The following is a 15,957-nucleotide window of genomic DNA, read 5'->3' as shown; positions in this document are numbered from 1 at the left end:
TCCAGACCACTGAGGTCATCATCAGGAAATGTTTTTGTTCGTTCTGGGTAAAATACTAGTGGTCCATTTTTTACCCAGAATAAACGAATACATTTTCTGATGATGACCTCAGTGGTCTGGATTGTTGTTTAGAAGTCATCTACCTGCTCAGTCTGCTGCTCTGAGCTCCTCCTTCACTCCATCTGTCTGATTCTCTCCACCTGCAGCACGGTGTGCTGCTTTGTCCTCTCTGACCATCTTGAGTGCGAGCGAGCTTGGTCCAACTTTCTAAACTGTTTGTAGAATTCTGGCCTAGCCTGGATTCGAACCCAGGTCCCCAGAGTGTAAGTCGAGTGCCTTACTAGAGCGTCCCTGTCCTCCGTTCCAACAGCTCCGCCCACAACCCAGAGGTGAATTGTTACTGAGCTGCTCTCTACTATGTAGAAACCAAGTACTAGAAAATGGCACAGGTTTTGTGATTTTGGCTTAAAAAAGCATAATCTTAGTTTTAAGACCAATGAGAACTATTTAAACGAGCTAAATAAGATTATTAGAGTGGGTCTTTAAGAACAACGAAAAAAACACTAGAGTTGTCCTTTTAAGTTTTTAATCGTTTGTGTTTCTTTCTTTCTGTGTTTGTTGTGTCTTTAATTTATCTGCCATAAAACATCACTTGTTTAGGAAGTACAATAAGAAATGTGTTAAACCCTAACACAATTTATATTCGTCTGCAGATGAAGGACACATGATTCATCTACTGAAACAAATCCAGTTAGTGGAGCTGGTGAGTGACGATGAGTTTGGGCCCAGCACCCTGGTGGACCGCTACTGGGACCAGCTCCTAAAGCAAAGCCCCACAGAGTTTGAAGACTGGGACACTGACTTCTTTATCTGATTTACTTCTTTTGAAGTCAGCTTGGTGAGTTTGTTTTTGGATTATCTGAATTCATTGTTATCAAATCCAAATATCTGGTGCCAACAAGAATCCAGAATCTCCATCTCCATATTCCCCAGTGAGCTGTAAATAATAAACATAAAACCGTGCTGAGTGTGGGATTCAGTGTTAAGTTCCAGTGCTGCTAATGGAGTTTCTGTTATTGTTAAGTCATATTTTAGTCTAAAAGAAACTATTTTCTGATTAAATCTCTTAAGCACCAGCTGGAATCCCGGGTGACTTTTTACACTTTGTAAAGTTCCACCTTGTTTGTCATAAATCTGTTGATCTTCACAGAATTACCAGTGAGAAGTCATTCAAGTTGTTAAAATCCTTTAATATTAAACATATTTATAACTGAGCCTGTGATTATCAGGTCACCTGATCTTTAAAAACTCTTGTTTTTAGTGCAGAAAATTTCATTTTGGTTTAAACAATAAAAACAGCTTACAAAAAACAAAAGTTTTAATGGTCTGGTTTTCATAAAAACTGCATGACACTTTTTCTTTCTGAAATACCATCAGTCACTCTGACTCTCACATGCATGCTGAACATGAAAATGTTCTCCACCTCCATCTCCTGCATCGGCCTCAGACAGGAAAACGATTGAGTCAGAAAAAGACAGTCTCTTCTATGTAACAGGGAACATTAGTATTTAAGGCCCCGCCCACCTTGGTTTGGAACCACCCACGGGAAGGAAAGAACAGAGCGCTTCATGACTAGTAGAAGGTAACCATTAGCAGTAACGACTCCACAACATGACGGACCATGTTGGGGCTTGTTATTTGTGGAGATGACCTGAGTTAAGGCAGCAGAAAAGTTGCTGCTATTAGCCAATCAGTGGCACACACACACACACACACACACACACACACACACACACACACACACACACACATGTCCAAAGATAACTGCATTCTGGAAAGAGGTAATTGCCGAAATCAAATGGGTTCTAAATCTTAAACTGTCAGAGGGTTTTGACGTTTTTTATCTGGGGAATATCCCAACACCTGTTGGAAAAAAAGACAGATACCTCTCACAGATACTACAAGCAGCCTGCAAGAAAGCTATTACCCAAAAGTGGTTAAATAAGACTGTGCCTACCACACGGGATTGGAAGGAAATAGTCCAACACATCCGAAACATGGAACATATTACATTTACATTAAGATTATCCAGGGATACATATAAAAAATACTGGGAGAAATGGGAGAAATTCTATCTAATTAAAAAACCATAAGACTCAAAATAAGGAGTCTAAAAAACTACAGCGTCGCGGACATCACACACAGCGATGCTCAGTTTCTCATAAACAACTAAGACAGAGGCGGAGTTTGCTGTGGTTCTTTTCTCTGTTCTAAATTACTCAAATGTTTTTAAAACCAAGTAGAAGCACTAAAAGCATTTCTTTCAAAAAAAAAAAAAAAAGATGTTTGCACTGTTGCCAGACAGTCACGAACTCCTCCGGTTAACTACACTTCCCAGCATTCTCGCCACCACTTCCCAACGTTCCCGCCACCAAGGTGGCTTGCCGACGTCATCACGCCGACGCTATTTACGGAAGCACCGGCGCTCATTCATCACTCAGTCATCGTTCCTACCAGACTTTGAATCGAGTTCTCAGGCTTACCAGCCCTCAAACCCAGCAAAAGGATCTATCCACGCTGTCTACTACAAGTAAGCCAACTTCCTAATCCTTCCGGAACTGCTACTCAGTCTCGCTCTCTCCGAGCGCTGTGTCGCCATTCCCAGAGTAAAGCTGCGTGCTCTGTCTAACCCAACGCTAGCCACTCCGCGTCTGGGTCACACAGTTACGCCACAAACCATCTCCGCTACGCTTCAGCTCAGCCGCAAAACCTGACAGGATGACTGAGTCCAAAGTTGACCCAGTGGAGTTCACTCATCTGCGTGCAGAAGTGGCTCAACTACGCACAACTGTGGATCGACAGATGGCAGAAATGAACCAGCTCCGTGCCGTAGCTGATCGCCAAGCCACGAAGCTCGAGGCCCTCACCGAGCTGGTGGTACAGCTCTCCACTGCCCTGCAACGATGGACCTCGGCCGTTTCCGATACGATGGAACCACGCCTCAGCCTTCCAGAGAAGTGGGATGGAACCAGGAGGTCCCCGGAGGGCATGCTGGCTGTCCTAGCAATGACTTTTGAGTGCCAGCCGGCGCGCTACCCCACTTCCTGTTCTCGTGTCGCCCTGCTGACCTTCCAGCTGACGGGTCGAGCCGGTGAATGGGCGGCGGCTCTTTACAATCAGAAATCTCCTCCCTGCAATGACTATGAGACTTTTGTGAAGGAGATGAAGAAGACATTTGTTCATCCCAGCAGCGAGGTCTCGGACGAGACCCGGCTGCTTCAGTTTCATCAGGGCTCCCAGACGGTTGCTCAGTACACCTCCCACTTCCGGACGACAGCCGCTCGGTTGACGTGGGATGACGCCGCCCTAAAAGCCGTTTACCTGGAGGGGTTGTCCCCCCGAATCCGGGAGGGCATGATCGGACATGAGGCCCCAACCTCCCTGGACCTGGCGGTGGATCTGGCCCTCCAGTTGGACCGCTGCATTCTGAACAGACCGAGGACCATGTCGGCTCCCATCCACACCAAAACGTCACCCTGTCGTCCGGCCCACCAACCGACGGAGGAACCGATGCAGCTCGAACATCTCCCCCCTGAGGAACGGGTGTGGCGCTATCAGGAGGGATGATGCGCGTGCTGTGGGGATTTGGGTCACCACCGTGGCACGTGTCCAAAAAGACTGGGAAACGGTCCCTCCGGGTCAGAGTAGGGGCTGTCCCGCCTCGAGTCTCCACTTTTCCGGTCCCACACCGCACCACTCTCCCGGTCTCCCTCCACCTGGACCAAGGCCCGACCAGACTGGAGGCTCTTTTAGACACTGGTGCCGCTGAATGTTTTATCGACCAAGGACTGGTCAACCAGCTCAAGATACTCCTTACTGCTCTCAACCGACCCATTCCTGTGACCTCTGTGGACGGCCGGCCAATCATGCCATACCCTCTCACCCACCGAACCCAGGATCTCCACATGACCATTGACCAACACCTGGAGACCCTTCACTTCCTGGTCATCCAGGCTCCGGCTACACCTCTCATCCTGGGCCATTCCTGGTTCTGCCGCCATGAGCCTCACATCTCCTGGTCCATCAGTAAGATCCTGGCCTGGGGCGCGGGTTGCCAGAACCACCGTGGCTCCCCTACACCTCAGACTGGAGCAACTCCTCCCAAGGACGTAGACCTGACGCTCGTTCCTCCTCAATACCATGACCTCGCTCAGGTCTTCGCTATGGAACCCACTACCAGGCTACCTCCTCATCGACCCTATGACCTGGAGATCAGGCTCCAGCCCGGCACCACCACTCCTCGGGGTCGCCTGTACTCCCTCTCTCCGGCGGAGACCCGGGCAATGGACACTTACATAACCGATGCCCTCCAGAAGGGGTTCATCCATCCCTCAACATCCCCCGGTGCCGCAGGATTTTTCTTCGTGAAAAAGAAGCAGGGAGATCTCCGGCCCTGTATCGACTATTGAGGGTTAAACAAAATAACAATCCGGGACCGTCACCCTCTTCCTCTCATGGGCACCGCCCTGGACGCCATCACCCAAGCCGCTCTATTCACCAAACTGGACCTGCGCAGTGCTTACAACCTGATCCGTATCAAGGAGGGTGAGGAGTGGAAGACCGCCTTTATCACGCCCACCGGCCACTAAGTACTTGGTGATGCTTGGTGATGCCTTTTGGCCTCTGCAATAGCCCCGCCATCTTCCAGCGATTCATTACGGATGTACTAAGAGACATGTTGGGCCGCTGGGTCTTTGTATATCTGGATGATATACTCATCTACTCCCGCACGGCCGAGGAACACATCCGGCAAATTCGGGCCGTTCTGTCCCACCTCCTGGACCACAATCTGTACTGCAAACTGGAGAAGTGTGCGTTTCACCAGGAGTCCACCTCCTTCCTGGGTTTTACCATCTCCTCCCGGGGCCTGAAGATGGACCCTCAGAAGGTTCAGGCAGTAGCTCAGTGGCCTCTACCCACGACCCTGAAACAGTTGCGAAGCTTCCTGGGCTTCTCGAACTTCTACCGGAGGTTCATATGCAACTTCAGTTCCCTCGCAGCACCTCTGACCTCCCTCACCAAAGCCACCAACCAGCCTCGCCATTTCCGCTTTACTCCAGAGGCTGTCCGTGCCTTCCATGATTTGGTCGGGCGCTTTGTTAAGGAACCCATCCTCCTCCACCCGGACCTGACCCGGCCCTTTGTCGTGGAGGTGGACGCCTCTGATGTGGGAGCGGGGGCCATCCTCTCGCAGCGAGGTCCAGACTCTAAGCTCCACCCATGCGCTTACTTTTCCCGGAAGTTCTCCCCCACACAGCAGAACTATGGGGTCGGTGACAGAGAACTGCTGGCGATAAAATGGGCCCTGGAGGAATGGCGGCAGTGGCTCTTGGGTACCACCGACCCTTTTCTGATCTGGACCGACCACCAGAATCTCATCCACCTTCAGATCGCTCGTCAAATCAATCCTCGTCAGGCTCGGTGGGCCCTCTTTTTTGAGACGTACAATTTCCATATCGCCTACCGGCCCGGCTCCAAGAACCTCAAGGCGGACGCTCTCTCTCGGCGTTTCGCACCAGATTCAAGCCCCCCGGAGCCTCTGACCATTCTGCCGGCTCAACGCTTCCTAGCCTCTCTCCAGTGGCCATTGGAACAATCCATAAGGGATCCGGCGCCCCCAGAGATTCCCCCAAACCGCCTCTACGTTCCAACCTCCTGCCGACGAGAGGCACTCACGTGGGGGCATTGTTCACGGCTTAGGGGACATCAAGGCCAAACCCGTACGCTCCAGTTCCTCCGTCGGGCTCTCTGGTGGCCTTTTATGAGGAAGGATGTCCGCGAGTTCACTGCTGCATGTGATGTGTGTGCTAACCGACCCGGCGCCGGAGACATACAACCACTCCCCGTGCCCAAGCGGCCGTGGTCACACATCGGGCTGGATTTTGTCACGGGTCTGCTGGACGTCGACCACCTGGACACCATACTCACCATCATGGACCGTTTCTCCAAGGCCGTGCACTTAGTGGCCCTGGCCGGCCTCCCCACTGCCAAGAGAACGGCCGAACTGCTCCTCGAACAGGTGGTGCGACTCCATGATTTCCCCCAGGACGTGGTATCCGACCGGGGACCTCAGTTCGTCTCACGCTTCTGGAAGGCTTTCTGTTGCCTGGTCGGCGCTACCACCAGCCTGTCCTCTGGGTATCATCCGCAGACGAACGGTCAGACAGAGAGGGCCAATCAGCAGCTTGGACGTTACATGCGCTGCTTCGCCTCGTCCCAGCCGACCACCTGGCCCCGCTTCCTCCTATGGGCGGAACTGTCACACAACCTCCAGACCTCCTCTGCCACGAGTCTGTCTCCCTTCGAGACCTGTTATGGGTACCAGCCCCCTCTGTTTGACCATCAGGTGCCTGAGGTGGAGGTTCCTGCTGCCCAGACGCTGGTCCGCTGCTCTCGGCTCGCCTGGATCCGGGCCCGTGCGGCCATCACCCGGACCAACACGGAGTACTCCCGTCAACATCGCCGCCGCCACCGGCCTGGCCCCGTCTTCCGGTCTGGTGACCAGGTGTGGCTCTCCTCCACCAATCTGAGGATGCCGGCTGGCTCCCGGAAGCTCGCTCCTCGCTTCTGGGGCCCGTTCCCTGTCCTTAGGGTCATCAATCCTGTCACTTACCGACTGCGCCTTCCGGCTACTCTCCGGATCCACCCGGTCTTTCATGCCTCCCAGCTGAAGCCGGTGGTCTCCTCTCCTCTCCACCCTCCTCCGACCCGGGTGCCTCCGCCCCGCTGTGTGGAGGAGGATCGTGTTTACACGGTCCGCAAGATTCTGGAAACGGTTCCACGGCCTTCACCGGTCACAGTCCCACCCAGGCTGGGATAGGGTGACAGAGTTGCCATGGCAACGGCAGCATTCCACATTTCTTCTGAGGGGGAGTAATCACTTCAGCCTCACAGGCTCAAGGGCACCAGATTCAGATAAGAACTTGTTTTTCGGGCCAGACAGAGATAATTTAGTCTCTGTCTTAAAGTTATTTTGGTCTCCAACCCCTCTAGATCCAATAATGGCGTAAATTAATCTATTCCCAACCGTGCTGTCTCGTCAAGTCGCTCCTTGATCGAATCAACCTTCTGTGCCAGAGCCTGAATCTCAGCCAAAGTTCCAAGCTTACGACTCATCTAGACAATTATATGAGTTTGTGCGTTCACAGCGTGGTGCAATCCATCCCTGATTGAGCCAATATTCCTCGAAAGCTTGTTAATTTTCCAGTGAGCCAAGTAACCGCTCAGGCCAAACAGCAGGACTCCCGACACCAAAACCACAAATATTCAGACGTCTTCAGAATCCTCTAAAGACAGTTGAGAGAGGCAGATCAGGTTCCACTGTTTCCAGGAGTCCATGATATGCCCAGCTGGCTCTGTCCCAGAGGGGCAATCGGGAGCCCCTTCTCCCGTTTTCATCGTTGAAAAAATCTTGTCAATCACGTTGAGAGACCAACTGACCAGGTCCATTTTTAATAATTTCCAGTTTCCAGAAAAAATGCAGAATTGCCGTACACTAAAAGACAGACGAAATAAAACAAATCAGATAATATTAAAATGGTTAATTCCTTCAATAATCACTTTATCAAGTCCGGTCATGCCTTTGTGACTCAGCTAAATTCAATGATTCCCTTCCCACATCTAATTCCTGTCTCTCAATTCAGTTATTTCAGGTAAATCAGGTACTTGATGAGTCACTCAGGTTAGATCCTCATGAATCAGCTGGACTGGACACTCTTGACCCATTCTTTCTTAAAATAGCAGCACGTGTTATTGCTGCACCTATTACCCATCTATTTAACCTGTCCATACAAACTGGTGCATTTCTGCAGGGCTGGAAATTTGCATCTGTTACCCCACTTTGTAAAGGGGGTTCATTCAGACCTAAGCTGTTATAGGCCCATCTCTATCCTGCCTTGCCTCTCTAAAGTCATTGAAAAGTTATTCAACAAACAGCTAACTCGCTATCTGGAGTCAGCATTATCACCCCCATGCAGCCCGGCTTCAGAACTGGCCATGGATGTGTGTCTGCAACCCTTAAGGTACTAAATGACATCATGTGTGCCATTGACAGTAAGGACTATTGTGTAGCTGTGTTTGTTGACTTGGCTAAAGCCTTTGATTCTGTAGACCATAACATCTTACTTAGCAGAATCAAATATACAGGAATTTCTCAGACATCCGTGGCATGGTTCAGAAGTTATATCTTAGGTTGTACGCCAGTGAGAACATAGGGTTACCAATCTGCTCCACTACCTCTGTCTATTGGCGTTCCTCAAGGGTCCATACTGGGCCCAGCGTTATTCAGAATCTGTATTAATAACATTGTTCACTCTGTTGACAGTTCTCATACACATTTATATGCAGACAACACCATTTTATATGCATGCTGTTCTTCCTTGAACACAACTTTGTCCTCCTTGCAGCACAACTTTAATTATCTTCAACATGCCTTCTCCAGCCTTTATCTGCATAACAAAGTTCATGATCTTCAACCGTAACTTACCACAATCAACTTGCCACCTTAATATTGTTTCCCTGGATGGTACAGAGCTACAACTTGTCAGTTCCTGTAAGTATCTGGGTATCTGGCTTGGCAGCACACTTTCATCTGACGTCCACATGAATTAATTACTTTCTAAAGTCAAGTCAAGACTTGGGTTTCTATAGCAACAGGTCATCTTTACTCATTCTGCAAAGAAAACCTTGGTCAAAATGACAATCCTTCCATCTTAGATTACAGTTTTCTCTGGTTTCCTTCTACACACCAAGAACATGCCTGTTAGGTTAACTTGAGACTGAGGGTGAGTCCGAATCCACAGGAAGGATGCTTATGAGTATGGGTCCTCGCCGGTCTAGCAAGGCCGGGTCCTTGAAGACCGCTAAAACTGGAACCCTGCGGCTCTGAATTCGGACAGTCTAGCCTTCACCTCTACGGTGGCCTGTAGGTCCCGTCACAGCCGTGGCGGCAGCTACACGCAAAGGAAAAATGCTAAAGCTAGCGAAAATGGAGCAGGAATATTAAGGAGCTACAACAGCTTCACGTCCTTCAGCAGCGTTTGTTCACAACCGTTTTCAGGTAAAGTAACTTTGTTTATTCTAGAAGCTTTCAGGACTTACATGCTAACTTTAGATGGTTTCATGTATGTTTTAAGCTACAGAATGAACTTGTTAAACATACACAACACATTTCTACAGAGTATTATCACGTAGGTAATTAATATAAACCAAATGTATTAAAATGTTGAATGCAGTAGGATGTTTTCTCATGTAAATTGGACCGTAGAACTTATTTTGCATCAAATGGTGGTAAAACGTTTTAAAAAACAGGCTTTTTAATAAAATAGCATTGAAGTGTTTTCAATGTGCATTTGTTTATTCAACTTAAGCCTAATAATGATTAGATTTGTCTTTAAAGAGCAAGTCACCCCTTACAAGAAGCGTACTTCACTCCCTCTTCATGTTTGAAAAATGCAACAAATGCTGTTGCCTAGCAGACCGAGAGGGTGGAGCCACTAACAAATACACACACTCACGACATTGTGACATCATAATGTACCAGTTTACATCATAGCATGCCTCTTAGCCAATAGCGGTGGCAGATTTAAATTCAAATGTAGTGAAGAGTTTTTACCTGACAACGGCACAACACTGACAGTTTCAGGCAGAAAATTTAAATGTTACCTAAAATGCACTAAAGTGCAAAACTATTGACTACACGTGTCTGCAGCACGATTAGACACGCATTTATATAGTTTATCAGAAAAAAATAGTTGATTTGGGGGTGACTTGCTCTTTAAAATGTAAATTCTCTGTAGTTTTCCCTGCTGCTTTTCTTTAAACTGAACAGAACCAGTGTACTGCAGGTTATATGTTTGTTTTACATTTTTCAATAAAAAAAACTGTTTTAATCTATTACAGGTCAGCATGCACTGTGCTGTACATCTGCCTCTGTGCTGGTGAAGTTGTGGGTCTGGAGGATGAGCGTGAGGAAGATGTGTATGGAGGAGGTCAGTGGTGCTCTGTCCTGGAGGAGGTACCAGCAGACCACCACTACTGTTAACAGGCAAGTCATTCAGAGATGTAACGGCCGTCGTCTGAGCCAGCCCAGCAGTCCCTGTAGATGGACGATGGAGTGGACAGTGAGAGGAAGCGTCCCAAAGCTCTCTCTGCAGACCGTCCTGTATGTTCCTCTGACCAGAGACGTCCAGCCACGGGTCTGCTCCAGCCAAAATTCTTCATTGCTCCGTTGTCCTTAAAATAAATGACAAGTTTAATTCACCACACACACACACACACACACACACGCACACACACACACACACACACACCAACAGGAATAACTGGGACCCGCGAAACAAACTCGTTCTGGCTGATTTCTGCCTAAAATGTAATTTAAAAAACAAATATACAAACGAAAAATGTTTATAAACTGAGCCACTTTAAGCTTTTTAGTTTTCTACGGCTAGTTTTTAACAAACTTACGTTTAAAACTTCGTAGCTCTCCCCAATTTCTCTTGCTTTTGAAAATTCACAGCCAGTGCGCAAAGCATGCAGGGATAGCCTTGTTCTGTGAGGATACAACATACCCGTCCTCGAAATGTGGGCAGAGCGAGACCGCGTTTGAGGACGCGAGAATGAGTTTTCTTGGAATTCGGACAGTACTCGTCGCTGCGCTGTGACGTCATCGACCTCAAAACGCACTCTTACAAGCATCCTTCCCGTGGACTCGGACACACCCTGAATCTTACCTGTGAGTGAGTGAGTGAGTGAGTGAGTGAGTGAGTGAGTGAGTGAGTGAGTGGTTGTTGGGGGCTTTTGTTTGATTGTCAGACGGGGGGTGGGGGGGGTGCAGTTGGATGAATGTCGGACTAGGGGGGTGCTGTTGCGTGGATCGCTGGCTGTAATGCGCATAACATTACATTACCTTACATAACATTTATCACTTTCCCTCTGGGATTAATAAAGTATTTTTTAATTTTGAATTGAATTGAATTAACACACAAGCTTGCAATATAAAGAGAACAACACCTGTCCCCCTCCAGCTCGGCTGTGGGACCCTCACCATGTGACCCTCATGTCCATGCTGTCTTTGGAGGAGCAGATAGGAAACAAGACCACCTGTAATTTCAAATGAACCAAAGCTTCCTCCCAGTTTCTCTTTAAGTTGAATTTAACATCAGTTTATCATCATGAGAAAAAGAATGAAGTGGAACAAAAACTTTGATTTTCTATTTCTTTGTCCTTTTAACTTCTCCGTGTCCCAAAATAAATGAGATAGATGATTACGCTGCAACCGCCGTCGCTGAGCGAGCGAGCACCGCCACGCGACAACCCGCTCAATTAACATAATTCACGGCCCGGATCCAACAGAACCGATTGGGCTCATTCGGTTCGGGTTCAGTCTCAGGTTACAGCTCCAGCGCTCAGCCCTGCAGTACCACATAAAGGCACACCAAAGTTTCCTACCCAGTAAATGTGGAGAACACCCGCTCTGACAGATCTGAGTGCTACGCTGGAGCCGCCATTAAAATAACAAAACTACATTCCACTATAATTAATTGTGGTACTCTTCTATGATGCAGGATCGTTTATGCCCGCATCTCGATGCATCCATTATTTTGATTATTTTCCTCGGTCGGGAGTGGGGGGTGCGCGCGGGGTTCGGGGGTCACAAAGAGAGGGCTCGCAGGCCGGACGTGGCCCGCGAGCCGCCTGTTAAATACTGCTGCTATAGATTAACTATTGTACTTCTCTTTGGATAAAAGCGTCTGCCAAATAAATCAACATAAACATATTTTTTATGTCTGGAGATTTGAAGTGGCCGTAGGACCCTCCTGAAGGATAAATCAAGGTATCCGCGGGTCCTTAAAAAGTCTTAAAATGTCTTAAATTTGCTTTTCCAAATTTAAGGCCTTGAAAATCCTTAAAAATTACAAACAATCCTTAAATCCAGTTTCCAAAGGTCTTAATTACCAAAGACCCAATAAGCAAGATTATTTTATTTCTATAAAAATTTTCGTGAATTTCTAGTTAGTGTTCAGTATTTTTTGTGTACGATATTGGTGCAAGCGTAACCGTACACATTCAGTTGGTTGTGAAAGGGGGCTGTTTTTAGATGAGCACATTAGCTGGTTAAGCTAGTGGGAGCTTGCGCCATGGGGAAGTGCAAGTTTAATGGTAACTGGATGGCTAATCCCACGTTCACGACGTGGTTAGCACCGGCCCCAGGCAATAGCTGGAAATTATAGCTTAAATTTAATTTAAAAAATAGCTTAAATTTGGTCAAAGTGGCCTTAAAAAGGTCTTAAAAAGTCTTAAATTTGGCTCCCTTAAACCTGCAGATACCCTGATAAATAAACTCTTCTGGAGTTTAATATACTTCCATCCCTGCTTTGACTTGTGTTATTGTTTGGCTTGTTGGTATAAGCTGTTTTTTAACAGCTTCCATTTTTCATAAGGTGAGGTTTTGGTACCAAAGAGTTTTCTGAGGGTCTTTGTCTCTCAGAGATGTCTAATGGTCAGCAGGTGGCAGCAAACACTTCACAGGTAATATAAAAGTCTCTGAGCAAAGAGGATGTGTGCAGTCATGGGGTTTACACAGTCATGTGATCATGCGCCACTCCTCCTCATAGCTTATGTAATCCTCATCTCTTAGCCTTGAAACCACTGACCTGAAATCAGTGGTCCATTTCTCCTTCAAGCAGCTGTTTTACAGTCTGTGTGGGCGACTTTGAGAGATGTAGGACAAAGGATCAAAAGGCTGCAAAATAATGTGGTGGATTGTAAAACCTACTCACTGGCCTTAGTCCAGAAATCCTGTTGTTCACACGGTAGCTGGCACTCCGATTCCTCTCTGGTGAAGAATTACCTTGTGTTCCCCAAAGTGTGCATTCATTAAACAGGGAGCGCAGCTGCAGAGCTACATCAGCATATTTAGAAAGAGGCAAACCTCTAATAAAACATCTGCTTGACCCAGATGCTGATAAGAGTTTGAAGATTTTAGGAATGAACAATGTGTTTAGCAATTAAAGCAGGGTGACACATAACTTCATCCTAGCCTGAGGTTTAATTTCTTCTTTCACTTCATTCTTTCCAACCTGTTATTTTTCTCTACTTCTTCACCCAAACTGCTTACGTCACTGCTTATGCTGCCCAGTAAGAGATGAGTATTATTTGGGCGCTTCTTATGGAAGCATGTTGATGCCAAAAGCATCAGATTAATAGAATCAAGTTCAGCAATTTTAATAAAAGCTTCTGCTAAATAAACATCAATTCAGTTCAGTTTATTTCTAAAGCGTCACATCAGGACCAGTCATCTCAAGGACCTTCACACAGTAAACATTCCAGTACAGGTCAGGTCATTAAGCCAATCAGTAAAAAGTTTCCTATATAAGGAACCCAGCAGGTTGCATCGAGTCACTGACTAGTGTCAGAGTCTTTACAGCAATCCTCATACTATGCAAGCATGCAGCGACAGTGGAGAGGAAAACTCCCTTTTAACAGGAAGAAACCTCCAGAGGACCCTGGCTCAGTATAAGCAGCCATATAAGCAGCCATCCACCATGACTCACTGGAGATGGAGAGGACAGAGCGCACACACACACACACACACACACACACACACACACACACACACACACACACACACACACACCAAGTAGTGTTTCTATGGCTACATTGTAATTTTTTTAGTAAAACTTCCATTTATCTTTTTGTATTTGCAGACGCTTTTGTCCAAAGAGACTTACAGGTGATAATCGGCATGTTGCCCTTGAGGCTAACAACAATAACAACTTGACATCAATCATGGAGAGGAGGGAACAAGAAGTGGACAGAGAGAGGGGGGAGGGGGGGGGGTGCAGGGAGGGTGCTAGTTAAGAAGATGCTTTCTGAAGAGCAGGGTCTTCAAGAGTTTCTTGAAAATTGAAAAGGAAGCCCCTGTTCTGGTAGTGCTTGGAAGGTCATCCTACATTTGTGAAACGATGCATTAGAAGAGTCTGGATTTTCCTGAGCGTGGTGTAGGCACTGCTAGCCGACGATCCTGTGATGACCAGAGCGGCCGGGCCGAGGCGTAAGCCTTTGCAAGAGGATTCAGGTAGATGGGAGCCGTACCATCTCGGACTTTGTATGCTAGTGTTAGCAATTTGAATTTGATGCGGGCTGCTAGCGGTAGCCAGTGGAGTTCAATGAACAGAGGGGTGACGTGTGCTCTTTTTGGCTGATTGAAGACCAGACGCGCCGCTGCGTTCTGGACCATTTGAAGAGGTCTCACAGTAAAGCCTGGAAGACCAGTTAGAAGGGCATTGCAGTAATCGAGGCAGGAGATGACAGTAGATTGCACCAGGAGCTGGGTGACATGTTGTGTTAGGTATGGTCTGATCTTTTGTATGTTATACAGCGCGAAACAGCATGAATGAGCGACAGAGGCAACGTGATCTTTAAAGGTCAGCTGGTCATCAATCACAACACCCAAATTTCATGTCTTTGAAGGAACCAGAGACAGGGAATCATTTTGGATTGAGATATTGTGCTGTATGGATGGTTTCACTGGGATTACAAGTAATTCAGTTTTTGAGAGGTTGAGGTGGATATGGTGGGATGTCATCTGTCTTGATATGTCAGAAAGACAGTCTGAGATTCGTGTAGAGACTGTGAGGCCATCTGGCGGGAATGACAAATAGAGCTGCGTGTCGTCGGCATAGCAGTGGTAGGCGAAGCCATGCAATCGAATGATCTCACCCAGTGAGGTGGTGTATATGGCGAAGAGAAGAGGTCCTAGTACAGAGCCCTGGGGGACTCCTGTGGTAAGATGACGAACAGCAAAATATATTCCGAGCCAAGATACACTGAACGATCATCCTGTCCGGTATGAGTCAAGCCAGGAGTGTGCTTTCCCTGTGATGTGCATGCTAGACAGTATGGTCTAATGGAAGCCATGGTTGACAGTGTCAAATGCAGCATATAGGTCAAGTAGTATAAGTACTGAGGATTTGGCAGTCGCTCTAGCTTCTTTTAAGGCTTCAGTCACTGCTAACAGAGCTGTTTCAGTGGAGTGGCCATTTTTGAACCCAGATTGGTAAGGGTCTACCTGACAGTTATGTGAGAGGTGTCCTGTGATCTGCTTGAAGGCCACTCTTTTGATGATTTCAGACATAAATGGGAGGAGAGAAATGGGCCAGTAGTTCTCCACATGATTTGGAGGAAGGGATGGTTTTTTAGCAGCGGTTGAGAGAGGTGGGAAATGTACCACATGTTAGTGAAGCATTAATCACACGTGACTGCTGTGGCTACTGTAGCAGCAATAGTTTGGAGCAGCTTAGTCGGAATGGGGTTGAGTGGGCATGTAGTAGGGCAGCTACATGTGAGAAGTTTGGACACAGTTCTCAGTGAGAGGGGTAAATTAAGAAAATGATGCAGTCGGGCTTCTGATGGTCGGGCTAGAAATACTTTGTAGTAGCGAAGGTTCAGGATTGTCTAGTTCAGTAAACTGTTTGCTTATAGCTGCCACTTTCTCAGTGGAAAAATTAGGCAAAGTTGTTTGCCAATAGATTGCTGGTAGGAGGTGGAGGGTTAAGTGGAGTTTTGAATGTTGAAAATAGTTTCTTGGTGACAGAAGTGCTGAGAAGTTTGTCAGTGGAGAAAGCTTCCCTCGCATCAGTGATGCTGGTAGACAATGAGGACATTAATGCCTGGAATTTCGATAGATCAGCTGGATCTTTCGTTTTGTGCCATTTCCCTTCCGCAGCTCTAAGATTGGTGCATAGAGACTGGAGGGTATCATTTAGCCAAGGGTGTGACTGAGAGGATCTAGCGGGTCTGGTGGCTAAAGGGCACATGTTGTTGAGACACGAACAGAGTGTGGAGCAGAGTGATTCAGTGGCATCATTCACTTCAAAGGCAAAGAATGTGCTGGGG

At 47.4% G+C, this 15,957-nt stretch overlaps 1 protein-coding gene across 1 annotated transcript in view; it reads left to right on the top strand.

Annotated features, from left to right (window-relative positions):
* Positions 1-761: 761 nt before the first annotated feature.
* Positions 762-15,957, top strand: part of bmp2k (BMP2 inducible kinase) — a 55,542-nt gene continuing 40,346 nt past the window's right edge. The window contains exon 1 of the mRNA XM_054730403.2: positions 762-898. The gene's annotated coding sequence lies outside the window, so the exon portion shown is untranslated. The remainder of the gene's footprint in view (positions 899-15,957) is intronic.

Source organism: Nothobranchius furzeri, chromosome 10 (genome assembly GCF_043380555.1).
Source record: "Nothobranchius furzeri strain GRZ-AD chromosome 10, NfurGRZ-RIMD1, whole genome shotgun sequence".
Classification (NCBI taxonomy): Eukaryota; Metazoa; Chordata; class Actinopteri; order Cyprinodontiformes; family Nothobranchiidae; genus Nothobranchius; species Nothobranchius furzeri.
The sequence above is the reverse complement of the archived record's forward strand: the minus strand, read 5'-3'. Positions and strand labels throughout refer to the sequence as shown.